The sequence below is a fragment of the Asterias amurensis genome, chromosome 6 (genome assembly GCF_032118995.1).
Source record: "Asterias amurensis chromosome 6, ASM3211899v1".
NCBI classification, from domain to species: Eukaryota; Metazoa; Echinodermata; class Asteroidea; order Forcipulatida; family Asteriidae; genus Asterias; species Asterias amurensis.
The window spans coordinates 9160533-9184771 of NC_092653.1; the positions used below are offsets into that span (position 1 = coordinate 9160533).

Consider the following 24239-nt stretch of genomic DNA (forward strand, 5'->3'; position numbering starts at 1 on the left):
GCCTGATTTGTTTTTATTCCCTTTCATTCATTTGGAGATACTATGAGATGTAGTTTATTAATATTTTTTAGATCATGGGCTCAAATTTGGGGATAACATTCCACAAGACTGCAAGACTTTTACCAGACTGAGAATCTGAACTAGAAAGAATTTTTTGCAGTTAAATATGCAAATTGTTATAAGAAAAAGAGACGATTTATCTCACTTCTCTTGTAGGAAAGTTGGCCTTGATACCCAAAAGAATTGAAAAATGTTTTTAGAGTCGATGGTCAAATTATAAATTTTTATATTACACAGAGTGGTATTATTCAAATGGAAAATAGAGGAAGGGCAGACTAGTTCAGTTGTGGCCCAAAGCTAAAATCATTGGCCTGAGACCTGCATTCCAGTGTAAAATTGCAGCCCTAAACTCAACATCTTGGGCCTTTTGGTCGGATTAGTCCACACTTTTATTTTCAAAGAGCAGCCATAGCTGTAGGCCGGGCAGGCCTATAGCCGGAGCTGACTTCAAAACACCTTAGTTAAAAATAAAAAAACAGGGATGGCACACACATAACTGCTTAGTAAAATGACATTTTCTGAGAAAAAAGGGGTTACCAGTTGCAATATTTTTGTGATTGTTTGAGACTGGTTTCCTACTAGTTTGGGTAAAATTATCATGGGGTAAAATTATCATGGGGATCGATGAAACTCAGCCTGGATTCTCAATTATTTACCTTTTTTTTAAAGACACACACATACTAGCTGCCAAGTTCTTTGAAATAAATTGGAATCTGTGATTTTAATAAAGGACATTTGCCTAAGTTACACGCTTTTGAAATAAGTATTGCTTTGCAAACTTCTTATTTTTAGAACATAATATTGTAATGTTTTTATATCAATTAAAAAAGCAATAATGATGTTTTTTACTCCTTCATTTTGGACCATTCATTAATTAAAACTTGCGCATACACTTTCAAATCTTATTTCTCGAGACCAACAATTAAATCTGTCAAGATTTTGTGACATGTCAATGTCACCACTCGTGTTCCAATTTCTACCAGCTGGCCCCACCACAAGGAAGTCCAGAACATCATATGCATGGACCAGTACAACTTATCCAATGTCACACTTTTGGAGGACACATGCGCTTTAATAAATCAAAACCCGTCCATTGAAACACTGAAGAGACCTTTGCAAGTCTACTCTCTTGGAAATTATCAATTTTCAGCCCGTGGTCGTGTTCCTTGTGTCATAGGGATTCATTGAAACTGTTTGAATTCCTATTGATACAGTTACCAGACTTACTTCAGATAAATTTCTGCAGATTTGTTTTGGCCGTCTCTGTGCCAAGTGCTCGGATTGAAATACTGCCGTTTGAGGGTAATGATTTCGTCTTAAAAAGTGGTAAGTTATGTATTAAAATTGTACTTCTACGTAGTCACTGTCCTTGATACATTTCAACACAGAAGGGAAAAGTTTCCGTATGGCGCCACCACTTTTTCATTCGATATGAAATAATTTAGTATCTAATTTACCTCAATGAGATATCCTTTTTTGTAAAAATGAGTGAAAAAGTGGTGGCGCCATACGGAAAGTTATCCCACAGAAGATGTGGAAGACTGCTGGGTGTTTAAAGAGCCGAAACGTGTTTTCCTGTACAGCGCTGTTTGCATGTCAGTAATGACTCTGTGCAATGGACGTATGGACAGACGGATAGGGTGTTGTTGTCAACACAAATCATGATTCAATGTTGATGTAAAAACAAAATAAAGCGACAAACTGAGTGAAGGGTCATATTAAAACTTTTGTTGTAGTTTGCAATGATAGTTACCCTCCCCATAGAGTTACTCTATGCCCTCCCATCCTCCCGACTGTCGACATCGCACCGCAGATCAATCAAGTTCAAGGCCCTTTTTGTTAGAATTTGTGTTATGATTTTTGGAAGTGGTAAAATGTTGGGAAATATGGGGTGGATTTCACAAAGAGAGGACTACCGACTAGTCTTATCTTGAGTTAGGACCAGTTACTCGTCAACAGTTACTCGTCCTAACTTAGGACTATCCATGCAATTTGTATATCTCCTAGGAGTAGGACTAATCCTAAGTTAGGACTAGTCCTATCTCTTTGTGAAATCGACCCCAGGTCACTTACGCACTCAGTCCATTGTTCATACCTTGCTTAGCTCTGTTTAGTGTTAGTTCTGACTGCATTCTGCCTGTCTCTTTCTTCTATCCATGTACATATACTTCATATACCTGCTGTCACTTAGAGTATTTTGTTAGGTTGACAGAAAACTCTGCTCTAGCTAGCCTTAGGCTAAGGTCGAAACTTGAGGCATATTAGTTGCGATAACGTAACCCTCCTGGAATTGAGGAAATAATTTGGGATAACTTTCCGTATGGCGCCACCACTTTTTCACTCATTTTTACAAAAAGGGATATATCATTCAGGTAAATTAGATACTATATTATTTTATTTCAAATGAAAAAGTGGTGGCGCCATACGGAAACTTTTCCATAATTTGAAGAAAAGGCACAAAAACTTACCAGATTCCCGAGCGAAAGACCCAGGTTGGAAATTCGAACCTGAGGGGGGCGGAGCTTCGGCTGTTTGTGCACGTCACGGACCCGCTGCGTGTGAGGGGTGCATTCTGTATCCCTGTAACTGTGCAGCCGTAGTCTTGTACATGCGGTGAGATGCGGAAATCAGAGAAACAGAGCGCCCGCTAACGTTCGATTATAACAAGCGTGTACAGTTTTTGCCGTGCATAGATCGGAACGTTGGTTGTGTGTGTCTGCGCAACATCAATGGTCTTGGATCAAGACTACGGCTACACAGTTACCGGGATACACAATGCACCACACGCAGCGCTGAGTCGTTGACCCGGGTGACGTGCACACACGGCCGAAGCTCCGCCCCCCTCAGGTTCAAATTTTCAACCTGGGTCTTTCGCTCGGAAATCTGGTGAGTTTTTGTGCCTTTTCTTCAAATTAATTCCTCAATGGTGTTTTGAGTGATATTGTAGGATTCATTAGACATTGAGGATCAAGTTCGTGTTTCTAGAATTTGTGTCATGATTTTCAAAAGTGGTAAAAATGGAGCAAATCTGCTGACTAGCTGTCGAAATTGTATGTTTTTAACCATTTCGCCCTGCTCACATTGCGTCTGCTTCGTAACCCTCCGGCTACGCCGTTGGCAGGAGGGTTACGTTATCACAACTAGAGGCATATAAACTTGTTTGCATTTATTAAATATATCATAATTTTTCATTCCCTCTCTATTATTAAGTTTCGTCTACACCAAATGTTCTTGTTTAGAGTAGGCTTATTATACAGCTGAAGGGAATGCCCCCCCCCCCTCTGGTGTTCCTGGTCGTCTTGAAGAATTTCTTGCTGTCAACTTTTTCAAATCCCTTGACCAGCTTAAAGGTTTCGATCAGGTCACCTCTTAGTTGTCTTTGTTCTTGTGTGTACAAGTTCAGGGCTTGAAGTCTTTTTGTGTAGGGGTGGCTTTTCAACTGTGTTGTGGCACCAACTTAGTAGCTCTTCTCTGTACATTTTCAAGAACCTGTTTGTCATTTTTAAATCCAGGATTCCAGGATTTAACGCAATATTCCAAATGCGGCCTTACAGAGAGAATGCATTTTACACATTTCAATTAGGCCTACTGTTTTAAAACCAGGTTGTACAGTACAGTTTTATTGACAAACTTGAATTGTAATTATTAACAGCCTTCGAGTCATGAAAAAATCATTCATAAATACCCCAGACAGTTTTGCTACTCCTATTAGTGGATTTCAAGCGCATCACGTAGGGGTGTTTAAACGGATGATAATGACCAGCTGGAGCTTTTTATAATCGGCTGGCTTCCGCGTGTCGGGCACGCAAGATTATCACGCGGAATGCAATTCATAGCTATTTGTAACAGCGCGTAATGTATTTCTAAGCACGTGCTCGTACACACAACCCACCAGATCAAACAGATTCTTCACAAAGTTATTTAAAAAAAAATTCAAACCTCGAATTTTCAACTGTCAAAGTGTCTATAATTGTACTTGTTTAACGTTTTTTTAACAAAAGGGCATTTATGAATGGGAATAAAAGAGTAGTTGACTCGTTCTTAAACGTCCATTTAAAACCTTGCAGGGTCGGTGCCGTGTGATAAAAGCCCCTTGCCTTCGGCTCGGGCCTTTATCACATGGCATCGACCCTGGCGGTTTTATCCTGCCGTTTTAAAGAACTTGTCGCTACCCTTTTATTCCCTTATTAAAAGCACGGATGTCAACAGCTTTTCAATTCTGTACAAAACCTTATTAAATCAAGTTACAAGGTACCATACAGTGCATCATCGGCAGTGATGAACAGCTGCTGCTGTCATGTTCACTGCCCTTGAATCAATTGGGTAAAACATTGATGGTAGTTGCTACTGCTATTCTTTTTAAATAAAAATAGAAATAATAATACGAGTCTGGTCTACAAGACTCTACCTGTACTAGACAAGTGTTTTTCAAAAAATTATAACTCTGCTGTGCAAAGGGCGGCTGGGCCCCTATATCTTTTTAAAATTAAATGCAAGTGATGTTCAAATGCTGACTTTGAGTATGATAAATCTATCTTTCAATAGACTCTTTGCATAACACGAAACGCTACACTGACGCGCACGTTTTCACGCACAAAGAACAGCTACCGTCCAATCATTTGCCTCCTTTGACCCCAATGAGGGCGCTTTTCAAACCCAGTGAGGGGGCTTTTTGAGCGTGTAACGTCACATGCAGGGGGTCTATTCTGTTGCCTTATTCTCATCTTCTGCATCTTCAATTAATTTAGTCAGCAAAATATCTTTCCATACATCTCACACTAACAGGACTTGAACTTTGCTCTTGAAGGGGCATGGCAATTTTCCTCTGGTAAGGTGCACTTATATACAGGGAAATTGTAAGTTTGTGTTGGAATTTTGTAGAGGGCACCACAGCAAAAGCACAGGGCACCGCGGCTATTGCTGTAGGTGCCATGGGTTAATTCAAGGTCTGCAATGTTACACTTAATAACAGAGCCATGCCTCATTTCTCATCTTCTTCATCTTAGTTCATCGTCATTGATTTAGTCAGCAAAGTATATCTTTCTTTCATGCTCTAATCACTAACTTTCCTCCTCCAGAGGGGTTTAACTTGGCACACCTTGGCAAACCACAACAATGCGTAGCCTTCACTTCACATTGTTCCCTCATGTCAACAAGTTTGGGTCACATCCTCTTTTCCCGCCTACTTGAACCATTGAATCACAGACAGGCTGCGATCTTGTGGTTAAACTGCCTTTGGCTGCTGTGCACTTCCTGTCCTTGGAAATGAAATCTCAACCAGGGGATACCACCCACTCTCACCATAGAAAAAAAAAGAACGAAAGATCAATGTATACGAGTAATATTGGCAGTGACATTTAATCCAATTCTCTGTCTGTGGTACGGGGTACCACGTGTTGTCATTTCTTGTGGCTACACAATTTATCACAATGTATGAATTGTTGAGATCCCAAAAGGACAAAACAGAGAGAATGTCTGTGGTTTTTCATCGTTGGAGAAGTTGACGTTGTGAAAGGATTGAATATCGCAGAGTCCTCGGAAGGTGTAGAAAATTATCATATGTATATTATTCCATGGGTACAATATAAACACATCATAGAGGGAAAATTCAGCAATTTCCTTTCTATTTTAATTCTTGTATCCTTAAACGAACCTACTAGAGACCAGCTTTTTTAGCAAGAGATATTTATAAGGGTGACTGAAAATGTCTTTTAGAAGTTAAAAAGAGGATAACATTATTAAAACAACAATACACCGTGTTGTTGCCTTTCTCCATGGTTGTTGTACTATATTGTTCATTTAAAAGTGTAAAGCCTCATTATGCAATGTACTTTCTGCGAATGCGCTGAATTTGACGACACAGATTCATCATTCCACGGAAACCAATAAAATGTAGCTCTGTGCAATCAGATCTAGTGGTATAGTTCTACATTTTCCCGTTAAAAATAAAGAAATAATCTCAATGTAAGAGGCAGTTGAGTACTGGTAGTGTTTAGTATGGTGGCCCTGACGGGACACAGCCAGTCGTGAATATTTTTGCGACGTCGTGAATATTTTTGCGACGTCGTGAATTTATTCACGACAAGTCGCGAATTTTTTCACGACTAGTCGCGAATTTTTTCACGACAAGTCGCGAATTTTTTTACGACTAGTCGCGAATTTTTTCACGACTAGTTGCGAACATTTTCATGACGTCGTGAATATTTCTGCGACTAGTCACGAATATTTTTTCAGTAGCTTGAGTGTGTAATTACTGTATTCACGTTGACGGCTTAGTAAGACTAAGCTGAAAGCTGTCCCGTACGATGATGGATCCGGAGGAGAATTCCGACTCTTGCAAATCGATGGTGGGTTACAAAACAAAAGTAACGTTGACGTATGGCCCTTACGGTAGGCCTACGAGGCCTGACGTTATAGTTTTACTAGTACTTTAGTAGGAGTAGGCTATCCTATGCTAGGCAATAAACGTTGGCACTTTCAGATAAAACATAACGTTATATGTCACCCGAGGTAAATTTTACAAACAACCCAATGATAAGTTTAATTATAATGTGTTGACAATTTCAGCAAATAAATTTGACAATTTTTACCTGAAATGTTAGAGCAACTTGCGTTGTTATTTCCAACTTGAAACGCGAGTTCGTTCCGTCACGGCAGGGTGCAACGCATCACGTAATCCCCCACCAAGTTTAACTGAAAGATTAATCCTTTGGCATTCATAATTATTTGGGTTTGGAGTAATTCAACCTTGAAAACCCCCGAAATATTGATGAAAGTCAGACACTGTTTTTTCGAACTTCGATAACAATTCTACTGGATAAAACATGGCCCCATACACATAGCTGAGTGGCTACTATCTTCATAGCTTGGCTCTCTACGCGTGCCGTGTAAGAATTACACACTCAAGCTACTGAAAAAATATTTACGACTAGTCGCGAATTTATTCACGACTAGTCGCAGAATTATTCACGACGTCGTAAAAAATATTTGCAACTAGTCGTGAAAATATTCGCGACTTGTCGTGAATAAATATACGACGTCGCGAAAATATTCACGACTGGCTGTGTCCCTTCAGGGCCACCATAGTTTAGTAAAGGAATTACGTAGCACCTTTTAAAGTGGTTTGCAAGGTGATTTGGCAGAATCTGCATCCAACCATGCCAGAACACCTTGGAAAACAATTTCTTTTCGTAACAAAATGGGCTCTTTTACGTGCATTACACAAACACATTGGAACCTGTTCCTTGCTCTATGCTTCAGCATAGGCCTACCATCCCATCCACACAGGATGAAGCAGTTAGGCTACAGTTACATTTTGTGTCTTGCTCAAGGACACACGCTCCATTACTGGGTTGGAACCCAACACACCAATCTAACTATCTTGAGTCTGCCGCACTAGACCACTCAGTCTTGACGCTCCATATTGCAACATTATTTGCAATATAAGTAGTCACGTTAGGAAGAGAAATGCAGTGTATTATACATGAACCACAAATTTATCACAGATTTTAAAGGGACATTTTGCTTTGGATTTGGCAAGCGTTTATTAATTATGGTTGGTAAGATGGTTTAAAAGTAGAACATAATGATTCGCACAAATATTCCTGAATCCGTGGTTTTCCTTTTACTTTGTGAACGTACACAGTCTGCCCCTTTGTGGAAACAAATTTTTGACTCCTAAAAATGGCGGACCGTGTGTTAGTACACGAAGTAAAAGGAGAACCACACAATTTTTAGGTTTATTTGTGCGGATTTCTTCACTAAGTAGGCCTATTCTACTTTAATAACATCTTTATATGTCACTCTAAAATATGTCACTCAGTGACATTCAGGGCTCTTCAACATTATTACTCCTTGGCACTTATTTAAAAAAACACTATGTCAGCTCCCTTAGAAATGTACAGCCTGTTCTGCCAATTAGTAAATAAAGCGCTTCAACAGGGAGATCAAAGCTCTGAACAGGAAATGAACAAAACCGAAAGTGCCCAATTCAAGGCAATGTGTTCCTTTAAATACAGTTCTTAAATAGGGAATTACAACATTACGCAAAAGTGTTCTTGACTTCCTATTTGGCATTGAGAAATCATTCATGCACAACAGCACAAGCATCTCTTTAAAAGTAGTATCTATATATTGTAGAGTCATTTTATTACCTTCAAGTTGAAGTCGTTAAATGTTTTTAGAAACATTAAATTCTACTGGTTTTAAATGTGCTGGTGTAAAGGAAACTGGCTTTAAATTTAGTTGTTGGTTTAGGTACTAACCACGGGTTGCTTGCCAGTCGGAAGCCATTCAATAATATATAGCCAGGGATCACATTCAACTATGGCCCTTTTCAAATATTTGGCTTTGGATTCGGCTTTCAGGCTAGCTTGGCCTCCAATTGCTTTGACAATATTGTGCATGCTTTGCATGCTTTGCGTACGTGCTCAGTGCTTCACACAAGAGAATGGAGCCTGAAGCCGAATCTAAAGCCGAAGCCGTGGTTTCAAAAAGGGCCTATGATACAGCCTCAGGAAGTTATAGGACAGGGATCACCTTTTAAAGACTCTGGACACTTGGTAATTACTCAAAATATTTGTTAGCATAAAAACTTACTTTACTTGGTAACGAGCAATGGAGAGCTGCTGATAGTATAAAATATTGTGAGAAACGACTCCCTCTGAAGAAACGTAGTTATGGGAAAGAAGTAATTTCTCACTGAAATAAAATTGAATTCGAGAGCCTGAAAAAGCACACAACTTTTTTCTTTCATTATTCTCTCGCAACTTCGACGACCAAGTTTGAGTTCAAAATTTCAACTTATCTTATGCATTTATGTTAAGACACCAGATGAGAAGACATAGTAGTAGTGTTAGATTCCTGGTGGTAAATTTGTTACTCGCCCAAAAATTCTTTGGAAATTCTTTGCAACATGTACCCCAAAGTTTTTAATTAAAACACTGTACAAGGCTTCTAAACTGATGACAGGTTTGTTTTGTCATTATTTATTGACATCACTAATGTTAACGACCAACAGTCTCTGGAATGCTTCTTATAAACACAAATGGCACCGTCAAATACATTAAAAACTTGTCACTGCACAAGGCCATGCAAAAAATGTAATTATAAGTACCAGGCATGCAAACGTTAATCCCATTGTTGTTGTACATACAAAACTGTTTATGTTACTCATACATTTTGTACATATTTTAAATGTGTATCCTCCAAAAAAAGGACTGTGATTCAAGAATTAAAATTTAATATTGGTGTAACAAATATCAATGTATTTTTTAAATAAGAAAAACAATTTTGAAAGATAAATCATTTTGAAGCTGTACACCATCTCCTTTGAAAACAGCTTTTTTATTTAAAATTCAAACAAGTTTTGAACCAAAGGTGCTATTAACACGGAGTTTTAACAGCTTTAAATCATAGAATGTATAAAATGCTCTTTTATAATGTTTGTTTCTTTTTTTTTGGACAAACTCCTAGCCTCATTTTGCTGGACCGCATCACATACCTGCCACAGCACAGAAAACAAGATGTAAAAATTTCCGTTGATCTGTCGGAAATTAGAAAAATTCCTGCTTTCATTAAGGAAGGCAATTAAATTACATGTAGCAACAACAAGAGCCACCTTTAATTACAGATTGTTACTTGCACTGTCCATTATCCACCCAAACAATAGTGTCTTTATTCATTGTGAATGCTGCACGATGACGTTCGTAATGCACCCAAATTGCAAGGCATCTCGCGTCTGAGAATTATCACTCAATTAATAACTCAATGTATCCTCTACCCATTGGGTCTACTGCTGGTCCATGGGAAAGATGATAATTTGAATAAACAATGATCTGTGGAGTAGGGATGCGGGGGAATATAATGAAAATAAAATAAAATTAGTTAGTGTCTGCAGAAGCTGACCATTAAAAGAGGTATTGAGTCCATTTTGATGTCTGAATATTCTGAGCTGTTTCTAGCCAATGTGATTGAAAGGTGACAACATTTAAATGGGGGAGGAGGGTTGCTATACATTATGTAGTTTAAATTATCTTGTGTGTATCTACTTGCCAGGTAGAGTTTGTTCTTAGAGAACTGTCTTGCTTTATTCTACTGCCGCGGAGTAGATAATCGGATGTTCGGGAGACTTCTCAGTTCTGAAAAGAACTGTCCTGCTTTTTAACTATTACCAGGGCGGATGGTATAGAAAAGAGACTGGACTACTACTTTAGCTTATAGGATCGTAATTAACTGTACTGCCACGGATTCAGTTCTGAATTGGTCTCAATGTTTCGACTAGCTTGCTCTAGTCATTGTCAAAAAGCAGGACAGTTCTTTTCAGAACTGAGAAGTCTCCCGAACCTCCGATTATCTACTCTGCGGCAGCAGAATAAAGCAAGATAGTTCTCTAAGAACAAACTCTACCTGGCAAGTAGATACACACATGGTGTTACCGCAAACCAAATATACATTGATACCTCACCATGCAATGCCTCAAATCCTATATTAAATTATCTTGTTTAATGTTGAACCAAGGTTACAATACTACAACTGTTTTGATTTGTAGCAGGCTGACTACAGGTGTGTCACAGACTGTCTCAGGTAAATTAGACATTAGGGAAAGTGCTTGGGATGGATTTCACAAAGAGTTACGTAAGACGAGTCTTATCTCGAGTTGGGGCGAGTTTTTGTTCTAACTTAGGACTAGCCATACGTTTTTAACATCTCCTAGGACTAGTCCTAACCTAACTCTTTGTGAAATTGACCCCTGATTTTATTAGAAATTTTTTTTTTAGTTCAGCTACATATATTTAGATTTATGTTTTATATTTAGATATTTATATTTTATATTTTTATAAATTTGGTTTTATATGTAGATTTACGATGTGTGTAAATTACATTACGTTTCAAACCTTTTAAAAATCTTCCAGATTGCACAGTAGGCTTTTCTTAAGTGACCCATAAACACCATTTAAAAATATATTAAATTTAGGGTTTTTCAATTCTGGTTTTGTAAAAAAAAAACTAAATCGTTAAACATGTGAACTGTTTTAATTTCAAAGAGCACCAGAGAAGATTGGTCTCGTTTGTCATGCGGGTAATAATTCTTCAATACTCAACAGAACTAAAATAGATTAGGCCAAGTAAAATAAATAACATGTTGCTGGCCCTGCCCGCCTCAGTTTTGGCGGCCGCACCAATTTTTTTGTTATTTGTTATTAAAAAAATTGAAAAAAATTATTCAAGAGCAGTTTCATCATCTTTCTAACATGTAGGCCCACAAGAATAGCTATTGCAACGCATAATGAAAAACTCTTTACTTTGAAACGTTTTGCTCTTCTTTTAGGTTTGCATGCCACAGTTCTTTGCACAAGGGCGCAATAACTTTTGAGCAGACGCAAGAATGACTCTTTAGAAATAATTATAATGTATCAAAATGGACACAGAAACACACACAGAATTCAAGGACATACTGAACATACTCATAAAACCATAAAACCATCTTCAAATACGATATGGCGGCCATCTTAGACATGGTGGCCATCTTGAAAAAAATAACAAAAAATTTAAAAATAACAAATAACAAGGACCTTCCTCACCAACTTTTTCAAAAAGTCAGGACGAGCAACATGTTATTTAATTTACTTTGCCCTATACCTGACTGTAAATCAACATTTGAGCAAAAACACCAGATCACCGTACATTGTACCAAGTACAGATGACATTCATGAGTTTACTTGTCAGGGCCCAATTTAATAAAGCCTGTAAGCACAAAAATTTGCTTAGCATGAAATTTCTTCTTGATAAAAAACTAGATTACCAACCAAATTTTCAATTATTGCATAATGCTTGTTACTGGCATTCAGCTGTTGTTTGCTTTAAATCCTGTTAATCACATGGAAATTTGGCTGGTAATCCTGTTTTTACTAAGGAAGAAATTTCATGCTAAGCCAATTTTTGTGCTTAGCAGCTCTATGAAGTTGGGCCCTGATGTTACAATCGCTGGCCTTGGGCCTGCAGTCCAAAGGTGTCAATTTGGAGTCCTGATCTCATTTTAAAAAGCCATTGGACACTTTCGGAACAGAAAAATTAAAAGTTCACAGATTTACAAATAACTTACAGGGTTTACAGAAGTTAATGGTGAAAGACTTCTCTTGAAATATTATTCCATGAAATGCTTTTTTTTTTTGGAGAAAACATTTCAAACAATATCAATTACGGATTTATTTTAAACACATGTCATAACACGGCTAAACGTGCGGAAACAAGGGTGGGTTTTCCCGTTATTTTCTCCCGACTCCAATGACCAATTGAGCCTAAATTTTCACAGGTTTGTTATCTTATATAGAAGTTGTGATACACGAAGTGTTGGCCTTGGATAATACTGTTTTACCGAAAGTGTCCAATGGCTTTAATGCATTCATTTTTTTCTGCATAATTTCCTTCACAAGTATAGTTATAAATTCTACTGAAAGAAATTATCTACACTGTACTATAAGCTCTGGCAACGGGATGTACATGTAGCACGCCGAATTGGCTAAGTCAAGTCTTTTTAATTCACCTACTTTTATGGCTAATTTTCGTAGAAATTATAAACATTCTGTTGTAAGAAATCATCTACACATGTACACTGTATCTTATGAGATCTGGCAGTGGGATGTAGCCTGCGAAGTGACTAATTCAAGTCTCTCTATTCACATATTTTAATGGCTAATAATTTCCTTAAAAGTATTTATTCTGCCCAAAAGAAATCATCTACATGTACACTGAAACATAATCTACACCGTACCTTAACAGATCTGGCAGCGAGATGTACATGTAATGTAGCATGCTGAACTGACTAAGTCAGGTCTTTTTAATTCACTTACTGTTATGGCTAATTTCTTTAAAAATCTACCATACGATAATTCTGTCATAAGAAATCATCTACACTCTATCTTATAAGATCTGGCAGCGGGATGTAGCGCGCCGAACTGACTAAGTCAAGTATTTCTAATTCACCTATTTTTCTGGCTAATTTCCTTAAACTTAAACATTCTGTTGTAAGAAATCATATGTATACTGTATCAAGTCAAGTCGTTTTAATCCACCCATTTTTATTGCCAATTTCCTTAAAACTTAAACATTCTGTTGTAAGAAATCATGTACAATGTATCTGATAAGATCTGGCAGCGAAATGTAGCACGCCAAACTGACTAAGTCAAGTTGTTTTAATAAACCCATTTTATTGCCAATTTCCTTTAAAAACATTTAAACATTCTGTCTTAAGAAATCATGTACACTTGTATCTTATAAGATCTGGCTGTGGGATGTAGAACGCTGAACTGACTAAGTCAAGTCTTTTTAATTCACCTTTTTTTATGGCTAATTTCCTTAAAAATATAAACATTCTGTCATAAGAAAATCATCTACACTCCATCTGGCAGAGATGCATGTATAGCACGCCGAACTGACAAGTCAAGCCTTTTTAATTCACTTATTTTTATAGCTAATTTTCTCTAAAAATATATAATAATTCTGTCATAAGGAATCATCTACACTGTATCTTATAAGATAGCGGGATGTAGCACGCCAAACTGACTTAGTCAAGTTAAGTGTCCATAATAACAGGATGCTTACAGCTTTTGTAAGTCTTCACGTTCTTACTCGCTCCTCAGTCTCCCCTTCTTCTCTCTCTCCGTCTCTCTCGCTCTTCATCTCCCGTCCCCGTCTCATTCTCTCCTAAATGCCAGAGGTCACCTCTTGAGGTCAACGTTGTATATTGACTGCATAACTGGCGTGCAAAATTACATTAAGGCAGAGTTACGTGTGGGTTCTGGGATGTGTGTGTGTGTGTGTATACGTGGTACATGAACGTGTATACAACACCAGCAGGATATGGTCCGTTTATTACAAAAGCTGCTTCACTCTCCTCGTGAACATTTCTTTATTTATTACAACAGTGTGAATCCTATCGTGGTGGCGGCCGGTCAGTTTTTTTTTCTCCCAACACAATAATTGGTGAATGAAATCATTTATGTCAGTGTGTCTGAGTGTGGTGTTGGATACCGATGTCATCTCACCAGCGCTGCATCTCACCACTTCTGGTCTTTTAATTTGTCTAATGTCTTAGTCTGTCTGTGGGATATATATAAGTGACGTTGCATGCCCGTGGATGTATTTATTATCGCTGCACGAGGGGCTGTTTGTACAAACAGTGAGTATTCCTAAATAGAAAGTCTTTTGTAACATCTGTGTCAGTGAATTTTGTAGATGGAAACTGTCGGTTTAAAGCAGGCTTCAAGGTTAAATTCTGTTGTGTGATGCACCCATTTACAAAAAAAAAAGAGAAAGTGGGGAACAATTATAAATCTCTAAACCTCTAAGTAATTGTCATTTTATTTTATGTTATTTCAGTGCAGAATTTTAAAATACAATGTTCGCCATTTTACAAAAACAAATGGGTCTGTGCATTCCAATGAGGAATTACTGCATCAATCATAAAAGCTTAAATTTAATGCCTTTTCAATTGAATGTCATCCAAATTCAGGAATGAATTAAAAATTATCAGTACAAAAATGTACTTGGACCATGTATTTGAAAATTTACATCATCACACGTTTTTTTGTTTTTTGTGCAAAAAATTGCAGTAAAAAGAGTGTCAAACACAGCATTTTAATGTGAGGTAAGGCACTGATTCTTTTTCCATTTTCACAATGACTCTTTTGAAAAAAAAAAAAAAGAGTAAATCACAAAAAAAAGTAATTTCTGTGTAATTATTTATCACCATTTTCCCAGTTGAGGCTTTATATTTTTTGACATGTTTCCAAAAAAGAAAAACAAAATTTTAAAGCCATTGGACACTTTCTGTAAACAGTATTGTCCAAGGCCCACACTTCGTGTATCACAAATTCTATATAAAATAACAAACCTGTGAAAATTTAGGCTCAATCGGACACCGGAGTCGGGAGAAAATAACGGGAAAACCCACCCTTGTTTCCGCACGTTTCCTCGTGTCATGACATGTGTTCAAAATAAATTCGTAATTCTCGCTATCGAGAATTGATATTGTTTTAATGTTTTCTCAAAAAGTAAAGCATTTCATGGAATAATATTTCAAGAGAAGTCTTTCGCCATTACCTTCTGTAAACCCTGTAAGTTATTTGTAAATCTGTGAACTTTTAATTTTTTTATTGTACCGAAAGTGTATAATGGCGTTAAATCATATTGGTACTGAAATGAAGAGAGTACATTTTTGTTAAATATTTGTAAATGTCCGCGCAGGGACATTTTGTTTCTTCTTTAGACCCTTTTGAAGAGTGGCTTTTCAGCCATGTCTTTTTTTTGGGCGGGGGTGGGGGTTACTTGCATTCATAACAACAAATGTTTAATTGAAAAGGGAAACCCCTTTACTTCGATGGTTACAATGTAAGTGGAAGTTGGGCAAATGTTGCAGCGAATGTTTGGCAAATGTTGCGTCCTTATCATCATTTTGGTACAAGCTGCTGTTATACATGTAACTGAATAGACCGTCAATTTAGATTGTATAACGTAATGCATAATAAGATGTACATTATAATATTCAATGGAGTTTGAATGTCATAAGTCCACTTGCTGTAGGTCCTGGGCTCAATTTCATAAATCTGTTAAACAATAAATACTGCTTGACAAATTTCTTTGGCACCAGTACCCCAAGGCACACTTAATGGCTTAATTTTGGCTGGTAAACTAAACTGTTTCTACTAAGCAATATTTTAATGTTCTTAGCAGGCCCGTTTGCTTCGTTTTTGAAAGGGCAAGGGCACCAAGGCATTTTCTCCTTGGTAAAGGGCACCCTATGAGGAAATTGTAAATATCTACTGTAGAGCATTTCAAGGGCACACAGGCATTGACCAGGTGCCAGGTGGCATGGAGGTAATCACCTTTGTTGCCTCCATGAAGTATCAGACCTGGCTTAGCAAGTTTTTGTGCTCACAGGGTTTCTGAAATTGGGCATGGTGTTACTGATTGGAATTTGATTGGTCTGGAGCATAGAGTTATATATAAGAACTAAAGGGCGCACTGGCCTATATACGCAACCCGGCATGCGCGCAGGCGGCCATTTTCTAAGTTGACAAAACAGGCGTCGCACAGCGTGTGATTGTGCCGCCATTTTGTAAGTTGACAAAACAGCATCCGTAGCGTTCAATAAACACAAACTCCAATGTGTACATGTACTTCATATTCAACGCGCGTTCAGAATGGTGCGCGCGTGTCTCCTTGCGGTCTCGTAGCATTTGTGCAAGAAGCATCACCGGTGTGCCCTCTAGTTCTTATATATATAACTCTATATATTTCTTATTTATTTTGGTTTTTGAGGGGGGGGGGGTTTGGTTTTCAACATCCTGTACATTCAATGTGGACCATGTAGTTTGTACTGGACAATAAAAAGAAATGCAACGACAGATACACAAGTTCATTTATAAATACACTATTTACCAGACTGCTATTTACCTAATAAGATTTTGATACAATGCAGATTTAAATTCTGTATACATCTTATCACGAATTGGTAGTAAAAATAGTAACAGGTGTAAAGTTCATACAGGTAGTTTTAAATTTGAGGACAAAGTACGCCGCTTATCAAACGTTTCATAATAACATTTGTATATTCATACAATTCTTCAAGATCTCAAGTGGCCATTGGAGTCAAAGTTTCATTCTTTCTTTAGATATAGGTCAGTTGAGGTCAGTTGATAAACTATGTTAATGGGTCAGTCTATACTAATGGGTACAAGTGATAGCATTGCATTTGAGTGATACTCAATGTGTTGTTAGCTTTTATTGGAATAGGCTTCGTATGGATCTGAGGTAAATTTGAATTTTTTTTTTTTAAACTAAAAATTGGTTTTGGTTACAAAACAGTTGCTGGCAGTCAGGCAGTGTAGTCACTTTATTCAATCCACCATAAATAAACTGACAAACCTGTAGAAGTTGGAGAAAATCGTAAAAAAACGATTACACATTTTTCATCACATCGATGCAAAAAGAAAATCACATCGTTGCAAAAAGAAAATGGAAAAAAACCAATGCTCACTGAGCGATAAACTCCGAACACGAAATTAGATAAGCTATTTCTCATCAAATATGACATTTCAGACAGATATTTCAAGGGATGTTTTCTCCTATCATCATCATTAGACCATGTAAGTTTTATGTGAATCTGCAATCTTCACAATTTTTGTTCTTACCACTTCCATGATCTTTTACTAGCAACTTGTTTGGTAAATAATTATCACATTGATTGAGTGGTTCTAAGCTGTCAACCTGTCCCTTGTTTTATCATTCTTTGTTTTCGTCTGCCCAGGAGGGAATAGTACTGAACCTTTTTGCATCACTATTTTCCTACATGCTTGCCTTTAATATTAATGTGCACACAGGCCCTGAGCTTAGTTCCTTATTGCTTTATTGTATGAATAATGTTGAGTTTCGCTGTACTACAAAATGAATATTGCATGTTGTTTTTAGTGTGTAATAAATGTTTCAGCTATATCTACTTAAGCAATCTAGACAAAGGCACAATATTTCATCTCAGGGAAAACTTTTTTCCAATTTCCAGTATTGTTAGTGTTTCCTTTTATACCCCTCCCAAACCTGCCAAAAAAAGGAAAAAAGGAAACAAAATATTCAGAAAACGAAACATTTAATTTTAGGGAAAATTATAAAATGTAATGTTCACGAACAGGGTGGACTGGAACTTGAAAATAGCACAAATTCAAAACTAGATGCTGTTGAATTTTACATCCACTGCCTTTACACAGTCAAATACAGTTCCAATATGACAGAAACTTGTTGTCGCCCCAAAATTGGATTAAAATTTACCCTGTTATTTAATTTCCCTTGTGCCGTATTTCTAAACTATTACAGTGGGAAAAAAAAACAAATAATTAGCTTTTGCAAATTGCTAACCAACCAAAGGGACCTAAATGATACAAATGGTAAAATCTGTTGGCTGGTTAGTGGCCTGGCGTTTGGATGATAGCAGAGTCTTTCTCAACGCCCTTTGATGCAGGCCACTAACAAACTGTTTACAATAGTTTGGGGTTGATCAAAATAAAAATGGACTAAACTGAGCTATCTAGCCCTATGTTGGCGGTCTCCCTATTTTTTGTCAATATCTTTGTATACTTTTTTAAAAGGATATCAAACACAGTGGCATGTCACACCATTTTAGCACGACGTTAGAGATTCCCATTTTTTTTTATAAGGACTCTATTGGAAAATGAGTGCATCTCACATCTGAACCTGACCTTTCTCTTTAATAAGCACAGATTACTACCCAGAGGGCGAACAGGTGAATGGACTGCCTGGGCGTGTATTTAGCTTAAAACTGGATGCACTTGGATGCAACAAGAATTGTAATGATATAATTGGGGAAACAATAAATCAATCAATCAAACAATCATGGTTTATCATGCCCGGTTCATACTTCGTCACATGGCTGTATTTACAGCGAATATTTCGCAGGAGTTGAACACAGTTCAACCGTTGCGAATTATTCGTTGTGAATTTATGACGTCTCAATTTGTATCGTATTCGCATTCTGAGGACGTATGAACTGGGTTTAAGTTGTCGTTTTCTGTATACTGTGTACCATTGTTTACAATGTGTATTTAATGTGCATCTATTGAACAACCATGCACTGTACATTATTTAGCTCAAAACTTTATGTACGCAGAGAACAGGAATTGTAACAATGTAATTGGGGAAACATTAAATAATTCAATCAAACAATCATGATTTTTAAGTTCTAGTCTTCTGTTCACTACATGTACATGTGTATTGGATGTGCATAAGAACAACCATGCACTGTACTTGTATAATTTATTAGCTAAAAACTGAATGTCTCAGACTTGAACAAGAATTGTATCCTAAATGTAATTGTGGGGAAACAATAAATCAATCATGATTTTTAAGTTCTAGTCTTCTGTACACTACATGTACACATACGTACCCTATGGTGCATCTTGAACAACCATGCACTGTACTTGTATAATTTATTAGCTAAAAACTGAATGTCTCAGACTTGAACAATCATGATTTTTAAGTTGTAGTCTAGTCTCTATAATGTGTGTGCCTCATACATTGAATACATGTATTAGATGTGCATCTAATGAACAGCCATGCATTGTGCATTTCTAAACTAGTCATTGTGTTGTACATGTCGTGTACATGTAGGCCCTACCTGTTTATAATAAACTTGCAATTATTCTGCAGTTCAGAGATAGGGGAAAAAAGGCAGAAATTTATCCCTAAACCATTCGAATGACGACAAAAAAAATGTTCCCAGAAATCCAAAATGTCAAACGGTCTCATAAATGATAATTCTTTCTCACTATCTCTCTTTTTCTCTCATACCCTCAATTTTTCCAGAGCCCAGTCCGGCTACGGTTAGTATCACAATTCTCGTGGTCGCCAGGTGAGACGTTCAAACGTGTGTTATCGCCATAGCAACCCAACCTCCCGGAGGAGCGATCTCCCAAGGTAGTTTCTGTAATCTGCACTACCAAATTTGGCAAGCCTCAAGAATATAACGGAGAGAAGAAGGAGAAAAAAAAGCAGGAACCTTTCACAGATGACAGACTTTCTCACAAGTGTATTCGTGTAATAAAGAAAGAGAAAGGGGGTGAAGGAAAAGAAGAAGAAGGAAAAAAAACGTCCCACTATCTTGGCAGTTTTGTCTATATAAGGAAGACGGGATGGAAGATCTTGTTTAGTTTTGACGATGACGGAAGCTACTGTTGAGTGACAATTGTGTTTCTGGCTTGATTGTCATTTATCGTGGCATCTTTAGTTTTCTGCCTTGCTGGTGGTCATGATGTGGCTTTTATTTGAGAAGCTGGTAAGTGACATTTGTTTTTGTTTATCTTTTCTGAAATTATTTGTTTTAAATTTTTGTATGTGTGTGGTTTTTTTTTTGGTGAATGGTATTTTCAGTTAGAATGATCATCTAAATAAACAAAATATTCTGATACAAAGTGGCAAAGCCCGGAACGACTAACAATTATGAAATGTTTTTAAAAGATCTTAAATGTAATTGTGGAACACACTATTGGCTGAATTTAAACCATACAGTGACAACTTTGAATTTGAAAACTGAGGCCTGCTTCTCATTTGTCTGAACAAAATATTTGTCTGAACAGAATATTTGTCTGAACAAATTATTTGTCTGGAACCTTGGCGTGCTTGCAAAAGAAATTGTTTCACACCACCTGGACACTGATTATTTTATTTACTTTTATTATTCAAATTAAAAAAAGCAAAACTTTTTTTTTTTACCACAAATGCACAACAAAACATAATTGGGTGTTTTCTGTGAACCTGTTCAACCATGTTTTCGTTGGTTTCATGTACCTTAATTAGAGCTTTGGTAATTACTCCGAACAAATATTGATCATAAAAAAACTTAATTGGTAAGAAGCACTGTAGCTGTTGATAACATATAACATTTTGAGAACTGATTTCTTCTGAGGAATAATTACAGTTCATTCTTCCTGCTTGCACATATTAAAGCCATTGGACACTTTCAGCACAGAAAAAAAAATAAAGTTGACAGATTTACAAATAACCTACAGGGTTTACAGAAGGTAATGGTGGAAAGACTTCTCTTGAAATATTATTCCATGAAATGCTTTACTTTTTGAGAAAACATTAAAACAATATCAATTCTCGATATCGAGAATTACGGGTTTATTTTAAACACATGTCATGACACGGCGAAACGTGCGTAAACAAGGGTGGGTTTTCCCGTTATTTTCTCCCGACATTGACGACCGATTGAGCCTAAATTTTCACAAGTTTGTTATTTTATATTGAAGTTGTGATACACAAAGTGTGGGCCTTGGACAATACTGTTTACCGAAAGTGTCCAATGGCTTTAAGCAACTGCTGAAGATTTTCGGCAATATTATGTTCCACTCGGGTCTTGAAACTTGTAGCTTTCCCAAGTTTATTACATACTGTAGCTCATTATAATGTGTACGACATAATGCCGTTCATGGTTTGTCCGTAGCTGTTTCACTTACTAGCCAACAAAAGACCATTTAGCTTTTCATGTCACTGGCCTGCGAACTTTTCCACAAATTCATTTTAGATATGGATGCTTTTCAACATTGAACTAGCCAGCTGGACCACTTGGGTAGCATTGTTGACTAGTTCTCGGGTCTTTGAACTAGCATCTGGCCAGGGGACCAGCTGCCATGCTGAAATATTGGTCTTCATGTAGCCCTGGTAGGACGTCAGTGGCAGTGCTTCCGTCGCGTTGTATGCAACGGAGGAGTCCAACCCGGGCTAGTAGTCTTCATCTAGCATGCTTATGAATATTATTGTTCAGAGTTTTTTGTTGAAGTGAAATTGTAAGTTCCAACACGCGCGTCATTTGGACATCGTCACTACACGTCTGTCTCCGATTCCAGAACATGAATTAGGTCAATTATTGATTGGCCTAATTAGTATTCGATGACCCAATTTTCCCGTCCTTGATACCTTGGATTCATCATCAGTAATTTTTTTTTTTTTTTTTTTCATTTTTTTTTAATCATAGAATTTGACTTGGACATAGAAATTTAATAACTGAATCCTTGGACTTTAATTTGTGTCAGTCGACCTTCGGAAAATGCCTATCTGCTGGGGGGTACATGTAGGATTGGTTTGCAAATGGAAAGTGGCTGAAACAGAAAATGAGAAGTATTCCTCTCGATAGCCTTGATACAGAATTGAGTTTTGGGTACTTAAAGATGCTACATTATCAGTGATTCAAGGGGGATTTTACCAGAAAAATCTATAGTATAATTTTAAATTTGTTAGGATGGTTGGTGTGGAATCATTAGATTATTGGTTGATTATTTTAAGTCATACTTTTTTACTACTATGTGCTTTACACATCTCTGGCACCAACACCAAGACCGAGGCTTAATTTCAAATGGCCGCTCAAGCAAAAAGGATTGCTTAAAGACACTGGACACTATTGGTAATTGTCAAAGACCAGTCTTCTCACTTGGTGTATCTCAACATAAAATAACAAACCTGTGAAAAATTTGAGCTCAATTGGTCGTTGAAGTTGCGAGATAATAATGAAAGAAAAAACACCCTTGTCACACGAAGTTGTGTGCTTTCAGATGCTGGATTTCAAGCTCAAAATCTAATTCTGAGGTCTCAAAATCAAATTTGTGGAAAATGACTTCTTCTCTCAAAAACTACGTTACTTCCGAGGGAGCCGTTTCTCACAATGTTTTATACTATCAACCTCTCCCCATTACTTGTTACCAAGTACGTTTTTATGCTAATAATTATTTTGAGTATTAACATATAATAGTGTCCACTGCCTTTAAAATAACAGATTTCTGCTTAGCTAAAATTAGCAGGAAACCAGTTCACATGTGTGACATGCGGCACTTTGGCTGGTAACCTTATTCTGGTAATCAAATTTGTTTTTGTACTGAGAGGTAATTTGTGTTCCTAAGTACAGTGTCAGATCTATGAAATAGGGCCCACACGGCCTAGGGGCAGGAGAGACCTATATATGGTCTTCTTATTAATCCAGTTCCACATATACATAATGAGTTGCCTTTGTACTTTAAAGATGCTATGTCAGATTTTTGGCCCCAAACATTAAAAAAAATAGATTTTTTTGAGTGAATGGTATTTCAAAGAGTATCACCCGCTCTAACGAAAAAAGTTTAACTTTCACTTTTAATGGTCAGGAACCATGACAAAAATTTAAAACGTTTCTTATGAAACACATAAGAATTGGTCGCGTAATACATTATATTGTCGGGATCCTGACAAAAACTAACTTTGAGCACTTTATTTCACTGCTACACATAATTGGCGGACTTTTTCGAGCAATGGCTCAAATGAAAGCTTGTAACTTTCTCTACCCATCAAAATACCTCTTGAATTTTAAATCAAAGTTTTGGGGTCAAATCGGCTAAAAATCTGACATAGCATCTTTAAAGGCACTGGACACTATTGGTAATTACTCAACATAATTATTGGCATAAAACCTTACTTGGTAATGAGTTAATGGGGAGCTGTTAATAGTATAAAACATCGTGAGAAACGGCTTCCTCTGAAGTAACTTAGCTTTTGAGAAAGAAGTAATTTCTCAGTAAAATATTTGAATTTGATTTCGAGACCTCAGATTTTGATTTTGAGGTCTCAACATCAAGCATCTGAGAGCACACAACTTGTGCAACATTATTGTCTCACAACTTTGATGACCAATTGAGCTCAAATCTTCACAAGTTTGTTATTGTATGCATATGTTGAGATACACCAAGTGAGAAGACTGGTTTTTGACAATTACCAATAGTGTCCAGTGCCTTTAAAGCAGGCAAAAATACTTCATTGGTACAACCATAGAGAAAGGACAACAGATGATTGCCTCCATGCTCCCTTTTTATTTCCTGGTGCCCTCGAAATGTTCCAGTAGAAATTTTAATTTACAATTTCCTCAAATTTAACATCTATTAATTTCCTCATTCATGTAAGGTGCCCTTTACCAAGGAAAAATGCTTGGGTGCCCATCATGCCCTTTTAAAAACGAAGCATACAGGCCTGTTAAAGGGAAGGTGTATTTGTTTGGTAATCACTCATAAAATTATTGACAATAATAACTTTAAAGGGTAGGTTGATGTTTGGTAATCAGTCTTTAATTTAATGACAATAACAACTTTAAAGGGTAGGTGTATGTTGGGTAATCACTATTTAAATTAATGACAATAACAAATTTAAAGGGAAGTGTTTGGTAATCACTTTTAAAGTTAATGACAATGCCAGCTTTAAAGGGAGGGTAAATGTTTAGTAATCACTAAAAATGAATGCCAATAATGAAAACTTTTGGTTGGAAACGTATAGCAGCTTTTGGTCGTATAAAGCATTTTGAGGAACATTTCACTTCAAAGTAATGCTGGTTGTGTAAAAAGTTTTTAGGCCCCAGAATTTGAATCTCAGATTGTGTATTCCTATTGGGGATTATTCTCATAACCAGATTTTCGGCGATACATGTGTATCTCAAAAACACGACCACCTTTTGAAATGAATTTTTTACATATTTGTTTTCATTGTATACATCACTTACAAAGTACCTATATAAAGCCTGTATGCTTCATTTTGAAAGGGCAAGGGCACCAAGGCATTTTCTCCTTGATAAAGGGCACCCTATGAGGAAATTGTAG

General features: G+C 37.0%; 1 protein-coding gene across 5 annotated transcripts in view; it reads left to right on the forward strand.

Annotated features, from left to right (window-relative positions):
* Positions 1-1295: 1295 nt before the first annotated feature.
* LOC139938249 (membrane-associated phosphatidylinositol transfer protein 1-like) overlaps positions 1296-24239 on the forward strand; it is a 91719-nt gene continuing 68775 nt past the window's right edge. For 4 of the 5 annotated variants that reach the window (XR_011786119.1, XM_071933660.1, XM_071933658.1 and 1 more), the window contains exons 1-2: positions 1296-1386; positions 19435-19903. The gene's annotated coding sequence lies outside the window, so the exon portion shown is untranslated. Of the gene's footprint in view, positions 1387-14162; positions 14240-19434; positions 19904-24239 lie in introns of those variants that run through there. The other variant, XM_071933659.1, reaches the window with a different exon arrangement.